Source organism: Oryctolagus cuniculus, chromosome X, assembly GCF_051225735.1.
Source record: "Oryctolagus cuniculus isolate XC-2025 breed Fujian yellow rabbit chromosome X, ASM5122573v1, whole genome shotgun sequence".
NCBI classification, from domain to species: Eukaryota; Metazoa; Chordata; class Mammalia; order Lagomorpha; family Leporidae; genus Oryctolagus; species Oryctolagus cuniculus.
Window position 1 is genome coordinate 26,650,072 of NC_142888.1, and position 17,577 is coordinate 26,667,648.

Below are 17,577 nucleotides of genomic sequence, written 5' to 3' on the forward strand. Positions count from 1 at the left end.
AGGCAGCGGCTTTACCCGCTATGCCATAGCGCCGGCCCCAGCAAATAAATAAATCTTTAAAAACACTCATCAACATGTACAGTTAAAATTCTTTCATTTGTATGTAAGGTACACTTTAATAATATTGGTTTTTGTTTTTATTTTAATTTATTTTCATTTTATATGAAAGGCAAAGAGACAGAGATCTTCCATCTGCTGCTTCACTCCCCAAATGCCTGCAGCAGCTATGGCTGGGCCAGGCCAAAGCCACACCTGGAACTCCATCCAGGACTTTTTATGTGAATGGCAGGAACGCAAGTACTTGGGCCATCATCCGTTGCCTTGCAGGGTTTGTATCAGCAGGAAGCTGGATCAGAAGCGGAGGAGCCAGAATTCAAACCAGGCACTCTGATGTGGAATGCAGGCATCGCAAGCAGTGACTTAACCACTGCGCCACATTGCCTGCTCTGTTCAGACTGGCTTTTAAGAAAGAACCTGGAATGTCTAGGAGGTGTTGGGCAGACAGAGTCAGACAACTGCTGCCGGTGGCAAGGGGCAAGGCGAGGAGGGTCTGTACTAAGGATGGGGATGTGCAGGATAAGGGCGTGGGGGGTGAGATGGGGGATATGCAGATCATGTTACAGCTTGGGAGGAGGAAGTCTGGTAAAGGAGACAGGGAACACATGAAAGACTGTGGAAATCAAGACAGGCTTCCGAGATGGGGGCGGGGCATGTAGGATGGGTTCAGGGGCCTAAGTCGGGGTCAGCCTTGGGGAGGCGCATAGCTGCTCAACCAGTCTGCTTTAGGAGGCCCTAATGGCTGGATGGTGACGCACACAAGCAGAGAGGCCAAGGCAAGGCCAGTTCACCAGGCCTCGGTAGAGGAGGTGGAGCCCCCCCCCCCCCCGCCCCATTAACTGCACTGCAGGGGCCTGGGCTGGGGGAGAATCACAAAGCTTTGAATCCAGTATTAGGAGGAGCAGGGAGCCACCTGGGCTGGCAGCCATAAAGCTGGAGCGCATTAATCAGTAATGAAGCCCACTGGGGTGTTTATGTTGTTTGCCCTAGCAACCTGGGAGCAAAGGGGAGGAGCAAAACACTTCAGAGCCACTGCCCTCCCAGCCCCCTGGCCCACGTCCCTGTTGCCCATGAGGCAGAATGTCTGGGGGTGCAGCCGTGAGGCTGGGCCTGTGTCCTCGTCTCGGGGCCTCTGCTTGTGTGGCTCTTAGCTGCTGTGCACTTGGCGGCCTCAGGCCCCCTGGCCAGGCCCCAGGCGTGTGGGGTGGTGGTTGGCTGTGGGGGGTGCATGTGCTCTGTTGCCCACCCACCTGCCCCCAAGTTCTCCTTGTGTAGGGGAAGATCTCCGCTTCCTCCGCTCCCCCCACCATGCACAGGGACTTAAGGGAAAGCAAATCCCTTCCTCCCCTGGGGTGACCGCAGCCAGAGCCCAAGTTCTTTTCACGGTAATCCTTCACATGAGATCCTGCTCTGGTTTTTTCCACCTTTAATTATCTTACGATTACAAGATTATAGGCTCATTATCAGACATTCTAATGCTGTGGAAATGTACAGTACAGAACATGCTCTGGACTCCTACCTTCCAGCCATGACCACTGTTCACTCTCATCTACGTGACTCGGGCTATATACACATATTCTTTTACATAACAATGTCATCTTTTTACATTTTTATTGTTTTATTTGTGCGAAAGTATACACTGTTAAACTTTTATAAAAATTTCTAAGAGATTTATTTATTTGAAAGTCAGAGCAACAAAGAGAGAAAGAGAGACAAAGAGATCTTCCATCCAGTTGTAATTCTCTGAAACTATTTGTGATTATATTTATGGAGCCATGAACAAACAAAAACAAATGAGACAAGTATGACAATACTTCAGAAAGTTCATGGGAGGGTGGGCATCTGGCCTAGCGGTTAAGATGGGGTTGGCACATCTGTATCTCCTGCTGGAGTGCCTGGGTTCAAGTCTCGGCTGTGGCTCCTGACTTTGGCTTCCCGCTAATATGCACCCTGGGAGGCAGCAGCATGTGGGAGGTCTGGTTTGGATTCCTGGCTTTCTGGCCCAACCCTGGCTGTTAGGAGCCCTTGAGAAGTGGGCTCACAGATGGAGGCCTCCTGTCTCTCTGCCTCTTAAAACACACACACACACACACACACACACACACACACACAACTTTATAGGACATTGGCAAGTTGAAGCCAGCGGCGTGGAAGATACTAAAGCGTTATGGTCAGGCAGAACGGGCTCTGAGGTATAGGGTCTGCCCCAGAGCTCCTGGGGGCCCTGGCCCAAGCTGACTGCCTGAAACCACGTCCTTGCTCTTGCCTTCTGTTCCCATTCCCCTCACTCCTTACAGCTTCCTGCTGAGGGCCTCCCTCAGGAAGTCACTTAGCTGAGAACCTGTGTCGCAGGCTCCACCTTGAGGGAGGCTTATCTGAGACAGGAGCTTCCCCAGCTCCAGGAGCTCGAGTGGTCGTGCCCTGACCACACCCTCACCATGCCCCTGCGGGATCTCAGGCCCCTACCAGATCTCACCTGTTTGCCCACCTGCCAATTAGGCTATGTCACTACTCCCCTTTGGAAGTGGATAAAAGGCCCTTGTTCCCCGTTGGGCCCGCTCCCTGCTTTCCTGCCTGCATGCGTGCTCTGTGCTCCACGTGGCTCACTCGTGGCCTGCTCTCTGCTTGCTATGGACCCAACTTCGCTTCCAGACTTCTTTTTCTCTCCCACATAAAGCCCTCACTCCCCTGTGCATTTCTCTCACTGAATAAAATCCTTAAAACTTACCATGTTTTCTGGTCTATTTGAGCCAGTATTCAGAATTCTCTGAATAGTGGCAAGAGCCCACAAGGTTTATATTTTTTTAAATATTTATTTATTTATTTGAAAGTCTGAGTTACACAGAGAGAAGGAGAGGCAGAGAGAGAGAGAGAGAGAGAGAGAGAGGTCTTCCATCTGCTGGTTCACTCCCTAGATGGCCGCAACGGCCAGAGCTGCGCCGATCCGAAGCCAGGAACCAGGAGCCTCTTCCGGGTCTCCCACGTGGGTGCAGGGGCCCAAGGACTTCGGTCATCTTCTACTGCTTTCCCAGGCCATAGCAGAGAGCTGGATCGGAAGAGGAGCAGCCAGGACTCGAACCGGTGCTTCAGGCCACTGTGCCACAGCATCAGCCCCCACAAGGCTTATTAATATTGAAAAATTATTAATAAGCAGGATGGTATCACCTCTCTTTCTTATCAGACTCAGAACACAGTGCAGTGACCATGGGTTTATTTCATCCTGAGGCAGTGACCAACTATCAAGTAGTTCCTTCCTCTGTCCAACCTGGAATAGTTAAAATCAAAAAGATCTTGGCTTGAAGTATGTACTTGAGAAGATCGGCAAGCGTTGGAGCTACTGGAGCTCCAAAGGGAGTCTCTGGGTCCCCTGGTGTAAGCAGTGTAGGAAAAAGAAGGGGAAACAACCCCTAGTCCCTGTGATTGTCACACCCCAGCCCAGCCGCTAGGATTGGGCTTTGGGGCCCTCTCAGAGCACGGCCTGCATGCTGAAGCAATCACCAGGCTGTTTTGGAGAAGGGTGCGGCATCTTTTAGCAAGTTAGAGACAGTCATGCCTTGGCTGATTTCGAGACCGAGTCTAACAGGGAGAGCATTAGATGCAGCTCCGGGGGGGGCGGGGGGGGGGCGGGGGAGGATGCTGCCTGCAGTTCAGAGGGCAGAGCCCAAGACTGAGAGCCAGGAAGGTACTAACTGTGTGTCAACATGGAGAAGGAAGGCAGGAGGAGGCTGGTTAAAGAGTGGAAGTCAGGGACAGGTAACGAAGGGTCAGGGTCAGGGTCAGCAGGGCCCACAGGAGGTTCTGTGTGAGTTCTAAGAACGTAACCGCATGTTGTCTAGGCTTGACTTGCACGTAATGAAAACACTACTTTTTTTTGAGTCTCCTTTAAAATCCATTCAATGGGCATTACCTGGATGTGATAATTTTATGTGTCAACTTGACCAGGTCAAGGGGTGCCTAAGTATTCGGCAAAGCATTCTTTTTGGGTGTTTCTGTGAGGATACTTTTGGATGAGATTAGCATTGAAATAGACCGAATACAGCAGATGGTCCTCTCTAACACGGTAGGCCTCATCCAACCACCCACAGACCTCAACAGAACAAAAAGCCTGGCCGTCTTCTGAGAAGGGGAAATCCTTCCACCTGTCTGCAAGCTGGGACACCACTTTTCTTCCTGTCTTCTGGCTCAAATGGAAACATCAGCTCTTCCTGGGTCTCCAGCCTGTTACCATTTCGATGGCAACCACACCATTGGCTCCCCCTAGTCTCCAACTTGCTGACTCACCCTGCAGATCATGGAACCTGTTAGCCTCCTACTCATGTGGCTCAACTTACTCTGGCCCTGCTGAGCTCTCTGTAACTCCTGAAGACTCTCTCTCCACAGTGTTCCAGGTATACGGGTCTTCTCGATGCTCTGATGACACCAAGTCAGTTCTCAGAAATGCAAGGAAGGCCCTTACACCTTGAGGTCTCCTACGGTTTGGATGTGGTGTGCCCCCTAAGGGTTCATGTGTTGGGAACTTGGTCCCCAGCGTGGTGATGTTAAGAGGTGGTGGGACCTTTAAGAGGTGGGGCCAGTGGGAGGTCCTTGGGTCATTATGAAGGGATTATGGTTACTCTTGTGCATTAGTTCTTGGGAGAGGGTTGCTATAAACAGAGCACGTCTGGCCCGTCCCCCTTGCTCTGGCTTCCTGTCTCCCCACATGATCTCTCCTGGGCACATGGGCTCCTGCCATGACGCCATCCGTCGGCAGGTGCTGTAGTTAGGGTGCCGTCGCCAGAGCCCGTACCGTGCTGTTTGGACTTTCAGCCTCTGAAACAATGAGTGAAACATATAAGTTACCCAGCCTCAGGTATGTCATTATAGTTGCAGAAAACAGACTAATACAGCTCCTGCTGGTTCTGTCTCTCCAAAGAACCCTGATTAATACATTGGAAAAAAATAAATCCCATTCTGGAATAAATACTGCCCTGGGCCCCGTGACTTTTCCTAGGTCATAGCCTTTTTGTCCACCAAAGCTACAAATACAACCTCTCCCGTGACTAGACTATTCAGCCCAAGAGAGTCTCCATAACTTCTCTCTTCCACGGCTCAGGCCTGCTTCCAGCTGCACTCCTCCAGGAGGAAGTGCTGGCTCCCTATCTTTTCTTCCAACTTGCACTTCCTCTCTGCTCCTCCCAACTAGCTCCTGGGGAGGAAGCGTGGGTAGAAGGAGTAGCAGCAAGGGACTAGGCACAGCTCCTCGACCTGCCTCTCTCCAAGCCTGGCAGGGGTCTAAGCCAGGACACAGCTTGTATCGGCCTCGTCAGGTATGGGGATTGTGGGGAGCAGCCCGGACTGGACTGAGTTACTGGAATTAAGACTTATTCTATGCATCTGCTCTCCCACAATATGGCGCTGGGAGAGAAGTAAACAGCTTCTACCCAGCTGCCTCTCACCAACTTGACAAGCTGCAGGGATAAGAGAAATAGAAGTTTAGAAGTAAAATGAGAGAAATAGGAATGCTGGAAGATAGAAGTAAAATGGGAGAAATAGGAATGCCCGGAGATAAAACATACCGGGTAGAGAAAAATGTTAGGGAAATTGAAGCCACGGGGGGCAGGCCGAGGCGGAGACGAAAGCCACTTTGGGATTCTCAAGTTAGCCCGGGAATAGGGGGCGAAAAGTTAAAACCAGAAGCGGAAACGTAAGCCTGGTTGGGATCCGTCTGATTAGCCCGGGGAGCAAAGGACGGGAAGCCAAACCGTGGGGCGGAGACGTAAGCTGGGTTGAATTCGCCAGGCTAGCCCGGGGAACTTGGATTGAATGCTAGTGGTGGAGACGCAAGCTACACTGTGTGACTCGCGGAAGCCGCCGCGTGCAGAGAGAGCACGGGGCGTGAATAGATAGGGAACGCGGGGCTAGTGCGTAACCGCGGAGTGTGCGCGCAAAGCCGAGCCGCGCAGATGAGAGAGGCGCGGGCTGAAGCGGCTCAGAGCCGGCGAGGTGCCGAGAAGCAGCCTCGGGGCGGAGCCCGCCGGCGGGGCGAGGCGCCGGGAAGCCGCAGGGATAAGAGAAACAGAAGTTTAGAAGTAAAATGAGAGAAATAGGAATGCTGGAAGATAGAAGTAAAATGGGAGAAATAGGAAAGCCCGGAGATAGAGAAATAGAGAAATAGAAAGGCCTCCCCACAACACTGCAATGTGAGAGCTTGGATTCGGTCTGCCTGATTAAGTGAGGCGATGAGCACCTGCGGGCGGCTAGCAGCTTATGCACTGCAGGTCACCGAAGACAGGCACGAATTAACATCAGTAAGGCCTCCCCACAATACAGCAATTAGGAGGCTTGGATTCGGTCTGCCTGATTAAGGCGGTAAGCACCAGCAAGCAGCTCGACCAGAGTATGAGCTGCAGGTCACCGAAGATAGGCACGAACCAACACTAATAAGTCTCCCCCACAATACGGCAATGAGAAGGCTTGGATTCGGTTTGCCTGATTGTTAGGGCTTGTAAGCCCCTTCGGGCAGAGCAGAGCATGCGCTGCAGGGCACCGAATACAGGCACGCATCAGCGCCTAAAAACCTCCTCACAACATGGCGAAGAGAGGACCCGGATTCGGTTTGCCTGATTGATAGGACTTGTAAGAACCTGTGGCAACTCTAGCAAGTAGAGCAGAGTGTGTGCCGCGGGACACCGAAGACAGGCGCGTATCAACGCCAAGAAATAAAAAGAAAGGGGGATCTGTGGGGAGCAGCCCGGACTGGACTGAGTTACTGGAATTAAGACTTATTCTATGCATCTGCTCTCCCACAATATGGCGCTGGGAGAGAAGTAAACAGCTTCCGCACAGCTGCCTCCAGTTCAACCAATAAACTGTAGGACTTGCTCCTGATTGGAGAGCAGCGTACTCGGCGTGTGGGCAGCCGAGTTGGGATTGGCGGAGGAGGACTATAAAGGAGGAGAGAGACAACATGCACCAGGAACATCTAAGGGGAACATCTAAGGGGAACACCTGTGCAGCCCCCAGAGAGCCGGCCGGCGGTGTGCCGCTCCCCTGCGGAAGTGGGGAAAGTGGCCAGGGGGAACTGCCCTTCCACGGAGGTGGAAGGGATAGTAGCCAACCCGGGAAGAACCAGCAGCAAACCCGGGGAGGGCCGAGCAGACGAAAGAACAGCGCAGGGTCCTGTGCCGTTCCTCCACGAAGAGGGGGAGCGACATAATGGTGCCGTGACTCGGATATGAAGCCTAGGCAGGGTTTAGTGTCGTTCCCCCATGAAGACGGGGAGCGACAGGGGATGACGGGACCCACAGGACAGCAGCACCTCCCTCAGTCACAAGAGTAAGCTCACCTGCTGGCCCTGGGGCTTCTAGACTGCTCTCTCCCACCTTTTGGGCAGACAATCCTGAGATGCATTTCCGCATTTCCATAGCTCCAGAGAAAGCCCTCAGTGGTAGGAAACCTGTTACCACAGCAGTAATGAGCTTGTTAATACAAGTTTTTTGTTTTGTTTTGTTTTGCTTTTGACAGGCAGAGTGGACAGTGAGAGAGAGAGACAGAGAGAAAGGTCTTCCTTTGCCGTTGGTTCACCCTCCAATGGCCGCCTCGGCCAGCGCGCTGCGGCAGGTGCACTGCGCTGATCCGAAGGCAGGAGCCAGGTGCTTCTCCTGGTCTCCCATGGGGTGCAGGGCCCAAGCACTTGGGCCATCCTCCACTGCACTCCCGGGCCACAGCAGAGAGCTGGCCTGGAAAAGGGGCAACCGGGACAGAATCCGGCGCCCCGACCGGGACTAGAACCCAGTGTGCCGGCGCCGCAAGGCGGAGGATTAGCCTAGTGAGCCGCGGCGCTGGCCAATACAAGCTCTTTCGTTCCTCCCTGTCCCTCACTCCTGTTCCTCGGGATCATTCCACAAAATAAACGAATTGCAAGGAAGCCCTTTGCTCAGGTCTTTGGGGGTGGGGCAGACTGGCTCAGATGGATCCCTCATTAGACTTGGGATTAAAAGAAAAACCTGGAGTCCGAGTTGTGGTGTAGCGGGTAAAACTGCCACCTGCAGTGCTGACAGCCCCACGTGGGGGTGGGACCCAGAGAAGCTCCTGGCTCCTGGCTTCAGATCGGTGCAGCTCCAGCCATTGCGGCCAGATAGGGAGTGGATGGAAGACCTTTCTCTCTCTCTCTCTCTCCCTCCCTGTCTCTGCCTCCCCTTCTCTCTGTGTGTAACTTTCAAAAATAAATCTTTTAAAAAAAGTCGTTGCTATCTACATCTTTTTTTTTTTTTTAAAAAAAGATAAAACCTTTCCCCATACATCTTTACAGCTCTCCCTATATAATCTTTCATTTTTAGGGTTTGGGTGAAGAATCAGATAAAGCAACTACTCCCTGTCTCCCACCAGTCTTTCATATATTTCTCTCTTCCTAGTCTGATCTCCGCCCCCCCCCCTTTTGATTTATTTATTTGAAAGGCACAGTGTGAGAATGAGAATGAGAGAAAGAAAGAGAAAGAGAAAGAGAAAGAGAGAGAGAGAGAGAGAGAGAGAGAGAGAGAGAGAGATCTTCCATCTCTGGTTCACCTTCTAAATGGCTACAACAGACAGGGTTGGGCCAGGCCAAGGCCAGGAGCCTGGAAATCCGTCCAGGGCTCCCACACGGGTGAGAGGGTCCAAGTACTTCAGCCACCTTCCGATGCCTTCCCAGGGGCATCAGGAGGAAGCTGGATCAGAAGCACAAGAGCTGGATGCCAATACGGGATGCAGGTGTGGCAAGCAGTGGCTTAGCCCACTGTGCCACAATGCCCACCCCTCATCTTTCCTGTCTGATCTGGTTAAGACCTGGGGAACTACTTCTTTTATAAATCTCTATGTGGTGATTTAGCACCTGACTCTGAAATTTCACATTTATTGTAGCTAGATTCTCAAAGCTTCCATTTTTCTTTTTAAAAATGTATTTGCAAAAAGATTTGTTTTATTTATTTGAAAAGCAGAGTTACAGAGAGAAAGAAGGAGAGAAAGCGAGAAAGAGATCTTTCTTCTGCTGGGTCACCCCCCAAATGGCTGCAATGGCCAGGGCTGGGCCGAACTGAAGTCAGGAGCCTGGAGCTTCTTCTGTGTCTCCCACACGGGAGCAGGAGCTCAAGCACTTGGGTCATCTTCTGCTGCTTTCCCAGGCCCATTAGCAGGGAGCTGGATTGGAAGTGGAGCAGCCGGGACTCAAATGGGCACCCATATGGGATGCCAGTGCCATAGGTGGAGGCTTTACCTGCTACACCACAGCGCCAGTCCCCCAAAAATGCATTTTTAAAAAAGATTTATTTATTTGTTCACTTGAAAGGCAGAATGACAGAGAGAGAGAGGGAGAGACCAAAAGAGAAACAGGTCTTTCATCCATTGGTTCACTCCCCAAATGGCTGCAATGGCTGGGGCTGAGCTAGGCTGAACTCAGGAGCCTGGAACTCCATCCATGTCTCCCATGTGGATGTCAGGGGCCAAGCACTGCTTTCCCAGGCACATTAGCAGGGAGCTGAATTGCAAGCAGAATTGCTGGGATTTCAACGGATGCTTGGATGCGGATGCCAGCTTCATAAGTGGCTGTTTAATCCTCTGTGCCTTGATGCTGGTTCGAAAAAGCTTGCATTTTCCTATCCTGATACATGCTGATCACTCAGTCTAGAGCACTTCTGAACAACACTGACATACACTTTCCTAAGTGTCTATAACACGATTTCCAGTTCTCCTGCCATCCTGGTCTCCTGGCTCTGTGCCTGTTCTGAGCTGGGTTACTAACGTCAGTCCGAAAATATGCCCACTCCCATCCTCACTGCTGGTGATACCAATGAGGTGCAAACCATAGCTATTACCTCTGCCGAGATACTGTGCACTATAAACGCAGCCTGGTCGGTGTTCATCTTAGCAGCCACGTCATCTGGCTCCTTAGATGCCAGCTCCTGCTGCTATTTCCTAATGTCTGCTGGACATCTCCACTGGGATGTCTTCAGACTCTTCGAATTAACAAGCCTACAACAGCTCATCACGTCCTCCCACTTGAGCTCTGCCTCACGTACTTGTGGTCTTGGTGAGTGGAGTCATCCAAAGCGTCTCCCAGGCTAGCTGTCTCAGAGACTTTCTCAAGGACTTCAGCAGCACCCCCAATCGCACCTTTCCTCAGACCCGCTGGGTCCTACAGTCCAAACATCTCTCTGTCTTGGTTCACATCCCATCACTCCCATGGCCCCCTACCTGCAGCTCCTCTGACCTCCCATCTCCAGCCCTGATCATATGATCAGCTAGCTTTCAGTTCAGCAGCAAGAGCTACAAGTCTTCACAAATTGGCCCTATCACCCTTCTCCGGCCTCAGCCCCTACATACATATATCTAAGGCTCATGACCTTCCTTGAAGGTCAACTTCTTGGGTCCAGCGGGACTATGGTTTGAAGCTCTGCCTCCTTTCATCTTTACCACTAAGTCGTTGAATTCTAGTCTCAGATCGTAACCTGGTGATGGTGGTTTCCCAGCCACCAGTCATTGCTTTCTGCTCTCATCACTTTGCTCCTGTACTGAGTCAGGTTTCTCAGTAATGACTGCCTGCTATTAATTTGCAAGTTCTCAAGCGTCATGCTAGCTGCATGCTAATAAGAGTCATCTGAGTACATGCTCCCCAGTGCCTGGGGAACACCAAGTGACCAGGCTTATTAGGAAGCTACAGAAGTGGTCCACGCGCTCCATTCTTAGTGCCCTGGCTTAGGGAGCAGGATTCTGGAACACTGAGATTTTCCCCACCCACACCTCTCGGTTGTTGATGTCATCCTGAGAGACTAAACTGGGACACATCCAAGACACTCATTTGGCTGTATGGATACACTGAGGATGAGCCCTGCCTGTTCTTGCAGTGGCTGATGGGCTGGGCAGAAGGTTGGGGACCCCAGCAGCCCCGGAGCACATGCAAAGAGCCAACGGAATCCATGAGGTAGCAGCTACCCACACTACGGCTGATCAGTGCTCTACTCAGGACCTCTGAACCCCTAGATCTGACTCTGTATTTGCATTTCTGGGAAGTTCACAGTTACCACATTCTCAAAGGAGTTTGTGACACAAATGAGGTTCACAGAAGGAGAACAAAGGGGTGCTACAAAGCCACCATTTTGCTAGAATACGTTTCTTTCCGATTATAAAAGCATTTAACAATCATTGGAAAATTGGAAAATAAAACAAGCACAAAGGCCGGCGCCGTGGCTCACTAGGCTAATCCTCTGCCTTGCGGCGCCGGCACACTGGGTTCTAGTCCCAGTCGGGGCGCCGGATTCTGTCCCGGGTGCCCCTCTTCCAGGCCAGCTCTTTGCTGTGGCCCGGGAGTGCAGTGGAGGATGGCCCAAGTACTTGGGCCCTGCACCCACATGGAAGACCAGGAGGAAGCACCTGGCTTCTGGCTTCGGATCATCACGGTGCGCTGGCTGCGGTGCGCCGGCCGCCGTGCGCCGGCCACGGCGGCCATTGGAGGGTGAACCAATGGCAAAAAGGAAGACCTTTCTCTCTGTCTCTCTCTCTCACTGTCCACTCTGCCTGTCAAACAAACAAACAAAAAAACAAACAAGCACAAAGAAGACTATAAATTCAGCTTTAATTCCACCAGCCAGAGACAGCCATTTTAGCATTTTGATATGTATTTCTCTCATTGTTTCTCTGTACAAACATAAACACACATTCTGCCTCCAAATCCGGGGAAGATGTTCCTTTGTGGTCTGCCTCCTTCTGTGTAAGATAACATGGACATTTTCCCACAACTTTAATGACTTAAAAGACTTCATAGTATTCAAACATTTGAGTGTCTTCTTTATTGTTTGTTGCTATCATAAATAATATTGAGATAAACATTAATATATTTCTTAAAGATCAATTTATTTATTTGAAAGGCAGAGTTATAGAGAGGCAGAGAAAGAGAGACAGAGAGAGAGATCTTCCATCCGCTGGTTCACTCCCCAGTTGGCTGCAATGGCCAGAGCTGTGCCGATCTGAAGCCAGGAACCAGGAGCTTCCTCTGGGTCTCCCACGTGGGTGCAGGGGTCCAAGGACTTGAGCCATCTTCTACAGCTTTCCCAGGCCATAGCAGAGAGCTGGATCGTAAGTGGAGCAGTTGGGACTCGAACCAGTGCCCATATGGGATGCTGGCACTGCAGGTGGCAGCTTTACCTGCTATGCCACAGTGCCAGCCTCTTAATACACTTTCTAAGATTTGTGTTCTGTTAATGCAATGCAAGAAGTGGAGTTCTTATTTTAAAACTTTCCCCCGCTGCAGCAAAGTTCTGTATAAAAAGTGGAGTTTTTGAATGAAAGGGTATATTAGTCAGCTTTTTGTTATTTCAACTTAAATACCTGAGAGGAGTTTCTTAGGAAGGAAGAACGTTTATCTCGGCTTACAGTTTTGCAGGTTCACAGTTCAAGATTAGGCAAGTCTTATTGTATTGGTATCTGATAAGGGTGATGAATGGCAGAATAGGTCTGGAGTGAGGATAACATGGTGAGCCAGAAAGCAGAGAGAGAAGTGAGGCCAAACTCAGCTTAAATAACCAACCCTCTCATGAGAACTACCTTCTCAGAACAAGTCCCCATTGACTGAAGGCCTCCCACTGGGCCTACCACCTAGATGCCATAATGAAATCAAATCTCTATCCATAAGCCACCAACCATTAACATAAGACTCTGAGGACCAAAATCTCAATACGTGGGCTTTGGGGGGATACCAAACTATTATTCAAACCACAACATTCTGCTTCAGTCCCCCAAAAGGTTCATGTTTATCTCATAATGCAAAATATAATCAGTCCATCCCCCAAAGTACCCAAGTCTTAACTCAGTCCAACATTAATTCAAAAGTTCAAAGTCTCATCTGAACCTCAAGGCAAACTCCCTTAGCTGTGAGCCTTTGTACAGTTAAATACAAATTACATACTGGCAGGACAGGCACAGGGTCTATATGTCCATTCCAAACAGGGGAAACAGGGAAGCAAAAAGGATTCACAAGGCTGAAATAAGATCAAAATCCAGCAGGGCAAACATTAAATATAAAGCTCTAGGTATGGCATCCTGGGCACAGCACGGTAGTGGATGAGCTCCCAAGGGCTTAGGCAGCCCCGCCCCCGTGGCTCTGCTGGTTGCAGTCCACCCTTCAGTTCTCACAGGTGGCGGTCTCTTTTCTGTAGCTCCACTAGCTGTTGCCCTGGTGAGGACTCTCTGCAGTAGCACTGACCTTACATTTCTGCTCAGCATTGCTCCAATACGGGCTCTTTGCAGTAACTCTGTCCCTGTGACCAATCTCTGTCTGGATACTGAGTTTGTCCTCTACCTAGGTGGAGGCCCCTATGGACTTTGCCCACAAAGCTACTCCCCAAGGCTGTGTGCCGATGTCTGCAGCTTTCCCAGGCTTGTCTGGGATACTGCTTACAGCTTTCCTCACTGGGTGTCCCACATGCTTGGCACCTCCACTTTTCTGGGGTCTCCTCTGCAGCTGCACTCACAGCTTTACGACACTTTGCTCCTAACAGGGGCTCCAACCCTGTGGCGCAGCTCTGCCTGGTCCTCAAGGCTTTCCATTGAAATCTTGGTGGAAGCTACCATGGCCCCTAACTCTCATGTTCTGCACACCTAAAAAGCCAGCATCCTGTGGAGGGACAGCCTCAAAGATCCCTGAAATGTCTTCAAGGTCTTTTTCCCACAGCTTTACCCATTAGCACATGGCTCCCTTGTACCTGTGCTATTCTCTTTAGCAGGCTGTTTCTCTGAAGCATGTTCCTGTCCCAAACACACCACTTTTCCTTCATTCCTTCTCTGGCGAGGCTGCAAAATTTCCAAATCTTTCTAATCTGCTCCTTTTTGCTCACGATTTTCACTGAAAGTTGCCAGAAACACCCACGCTGCAGCCTGAATGCTTTGCTGTCTTGAGATCTCCTTTATCAAAAACAAACCAGTCCACCATCTTTAAGTTCAGCCTCCCAGAAAGTCTTAGGACATAGACACAAAAAAGGCAGATTCTTTGTCACCATACAACAAGTATGGCCTTTAGTGCAATTACCAATGGAATTCTCATGTCCATCTGAGACCTCATCAGCTCTGCATTTTCTGTCCTAAATTCAACCAGCGTTCTGGTCTGCTAAGCCCTCATCAGGATCACCTAGAACAGCATTCTAGGCTTTCTCTAGCATGCTCCTCCAAACTTTCAAATTGATAAAACAATTCCAAAGGTTCCTCTACTTCAGATAGAGTTAATAGTCATGACCCCCTCCCCCACTACCAATTTCCTGTGTTAGATCTTCATTAAATTAGGTAAAATATCTGAGAGTGTGCTCCCTGTGTCTCTCTGCCTCCCAATTCACCGTGGGATCCTCCCCCTGAACATATTCTGCAACCCTCATCAGATGTCAGGCTAATGGGGTCCCTTGATCTTGGACTGTGAACCTCCAAAATTGCAAACAGAAATAAATCCTCTTCCTTCCTAAGTAGCTCCTCTCAGATATTTTAGTTAAAGTAACAAAAAGTTAACACAAAAAGGGTATAAACACTTTCATTTAAGGATTTTGATACTGACAAATTATCCTCCATAAAGGTTGACTGCAAACTATCCTTCTATTAGCAGTTCATGAGAATAAGAGGGAACTTCAAAAAGTTTGTGGACAATAGAATTAAAAGAAGTTTATTTTGGCACAAAATTTTTGCAAACCATGCATAGTTTTCTTTTCATAGTATTCATTTTCCAGGAACTTTCTTTTTGAGAGGCAGGGAGACAGAGATATATAGACAGAGAGGACTCCCCTCTGCTGGTTCATTCTCTAAATGTGTGCAATGGCTGGGATTGGGCCAAGGACGAAATCAGGAGCCAGGAATCCAGGTCTTCCACATGGGTGGCAGAAACCCAAATGGCTCAAGTAATGAGCCATTACTACTACCTCCCAGGATCTACATTAGCAGGAAGCTGGAGTCAGGACTGGAGGTGGGTATTAAATGCAAGCATTCACAATTGGGACATGGCCATCTTCACCACTAGGTCAAACATCTGCCCCTCCAGGAATTTTTTTGAAGACCCCTCTTCCTCATTCCCTTGCATCTTCTTGAGATCAATAGTCATGGGGGCAGGCAGGAGGGGGTTATTTGTAATCTGGGTGGTGAAATACCATATTCTAGGTTTTACTGGAGCCCTGTGTGGAAGCTGGTCAGTGCTCCAGCTGTGGACCACAGAGCTGACATTCTCTGAGAATTACCCCAGGTTTTGGCAACTCTCAGAGATGCCATGAAGTAGACTGACTCTGGTTTTCTTTGGCATTTCAGCAGACCTGGAGACATGATGGAAACTTTATTTCCAGGCAGTGATTCGCTTAGAGTTCATGAGATTGAAGGGCAACATATTTGGTGGCTTTTTGAGAAGATTCCCTCCCCTTTCCCCCAGCTTAAGTCAAAATTTGTATGTCTTGTGAAAGTTGTAAGCACTGTGGCTCATCCCAAAGCTCCCCTGGCATGCCCTAATTTTCTGGATAGTTCAGTTGAAAATGAGAATGTCTGAGTAAAATCCATCCATAATGAACAAACATCTGCATAAAATCATGACTTATTTTACATAATGAACAAGTTGGGGATTCTAGAATATTGTATGTGACTGAAATCCTATTTCTATTTTCTCTAGGATTGCCTTCAAAAGGAAACCCAGGGTGATTATTTTATAAAATGTTTATTTTCATCTGCTTGACAGGGGGAGAGAGAGAGAGAGAGAAAGAGAGAGAGAGAGATCTCCCATCTGCTGGTTTATTTCCCAAAGGCCTGAGGTAGCCAGGGTTGGGCCAGGCTGAAGACAGGAGCCCAGAACTCCATCTACATCTCCCATGTGGGTGGCAGGGGCCCAAGCACTTGGGCCATCATCTGCTGCCTCTCAGGATACATTTGCAGGGAGCTGGACTGCAAGTAGAATATCTGGGACTTGAACTGCCCCAATATGGGATGTGGGTATCCCAAGCAGTGCAGCTTAACCAGCTATACCACAACTGCCGGCCCCAGATTCTTTTTTGTTGCAAATTTACATTTTTGTTCAGCCGGAGTGCTGGAAGTCATGTACCTAACATTGTTTCCTCATAGCTTAGAGCTGTGGAAGGGATTTTGCTTTTTTGGGGGGTCCTCAGTCCTGTTCCTAAGCACTTTATTGAGGAGTATGACAGGAGTCCATGACAGCCACGTCACTACAATACAGGTAATAATGGCTATCACAGGTTGGTCTACCACCCTCCCTCCTTCCTGCTGTGTGCACTGATGTTCCCACTGTCTTTGGGTACCAGCAGCTGGAGGGGCACAGCTGAGGGCAGGCATTTGGCCCAGTGATTAAGCTGCTGCTTGGGGTGCCCCTATTCCATATCAGAGTGCCTGAGATCCAGTCCCTCTTCTACTTCTGATCCAGCTTCCTGCTAATGCACTTCTGGGAGGCAGCAGTGATGGCTCAAGTGATTGGGTCCCTGCCATCCACATGGGACATTTGGAATGAGTTTCTTGCTCCAGACTTTGGCCTGGCCCAAACCAGTCCTGATGTTGCAGGTATTTGGGGAAAGAACCAACAGATGGTTGCTCGCTCGCTTTCTCTCTCTCGCAAATGAAAATAAAGGGGAAAAAATGGGCAAGTAGACACTTGTAGACAATGACCCCAGAGATCACCAGTCCGGATAGTGGTGCCCCCAAACTGACCAATGATGTTAAGCACCAGTTTGTGTTTAAGTAGAAAATTGTTTCTAAAGGGAAATTTCCACCCTCCCTGAGTTCCAGTTTAGGCTAAAGGTTTCAGCTGAAGGAGATAGAATGATATGGGGATGAACAACTTGGACCTGAACCCAACCAGAACATTCCTAAAATCCCCACATCAATTTTGCTTTTCAAGTTTTCAATGATGTGCCCCAAAATTCAAGTTCAGGATCTAACTCAAAGGAAAGAACCAAATGAGCAGGCAAGAGCTGGATCTAAATGGGGCGTGCCCATAAAATGTCATTTTGAAGTTTGTGGTTTGGAGTTTGGAATGCTGCTTCCCAGAGAAAAACAGAACAATGTTCAAGTGGGTGTTAGATTCCTAGGCTAGACCTCAAAATTCTACATAACTTGTAACACAGCTAAATCCTCATCTCGTATGAAAAAGAAGGAGCAGAAAAAAAATGCCATCTTGTGATAATTTTAAAAACAAACAGAAACAATTTTACAACAGAAAACAAGACAGGTTTTATTCATTTGAAACACTAACGTGTAAAGCAATTAGACTTAAGAGGGAGCAAGGAAAAAGCTGTTAATTTTCAGGAGATTTTTAAAAAATATTTATTTATTTATTTGAAAGTCAGAGTTACACAGAGAGAGGAGAGGCAGAGAGAGAGAGAGAGAGAGAGAGAGGTCTTCCATCCACTGGTTCACTCCCTAGATGGCCACAACGGCTGGAGCTGCACCGATCTGAAGCCAGGAGCCAGGGGCTTCTTCCAGGTCTCCCACGTGGGTGCAGGGGCCCAAGGACTTGGGCCATCTTCTACTGCTTTCCCAGGCCATAGCAAA

The 17,577-nt window shown here is 49.4% G+C and overlaps 1 long non-coding RNA gene across 3 annotated transcripts in view; it reads right to left on the reverse strand.

The window, feature by feature from the left end:
• Positions 1–3,210: 3,210 nt before the first annotated feature.
• The window catches only part of LOC138847748 (uncharacterized), a 31,843-nt gene continuing 17,476 nt past the window's right edge, over positions 3,211–17,577 (reverse strand). For 2 of the 3 annotated variants that reach the window (XR_011385707.2, XR_016228075.1), the window contains one exon: positions 11,901–12,134. This is a non-coding gene — a long non-coding RNA (uncharacterized LOC138847748). Of the gene's footprint in view, positions 3,323–11,900; positions 12,135–17,577 lie in introns of those variants that run through there. The other variant, XR_016228076.1, reaches the window with a different exon arrangement.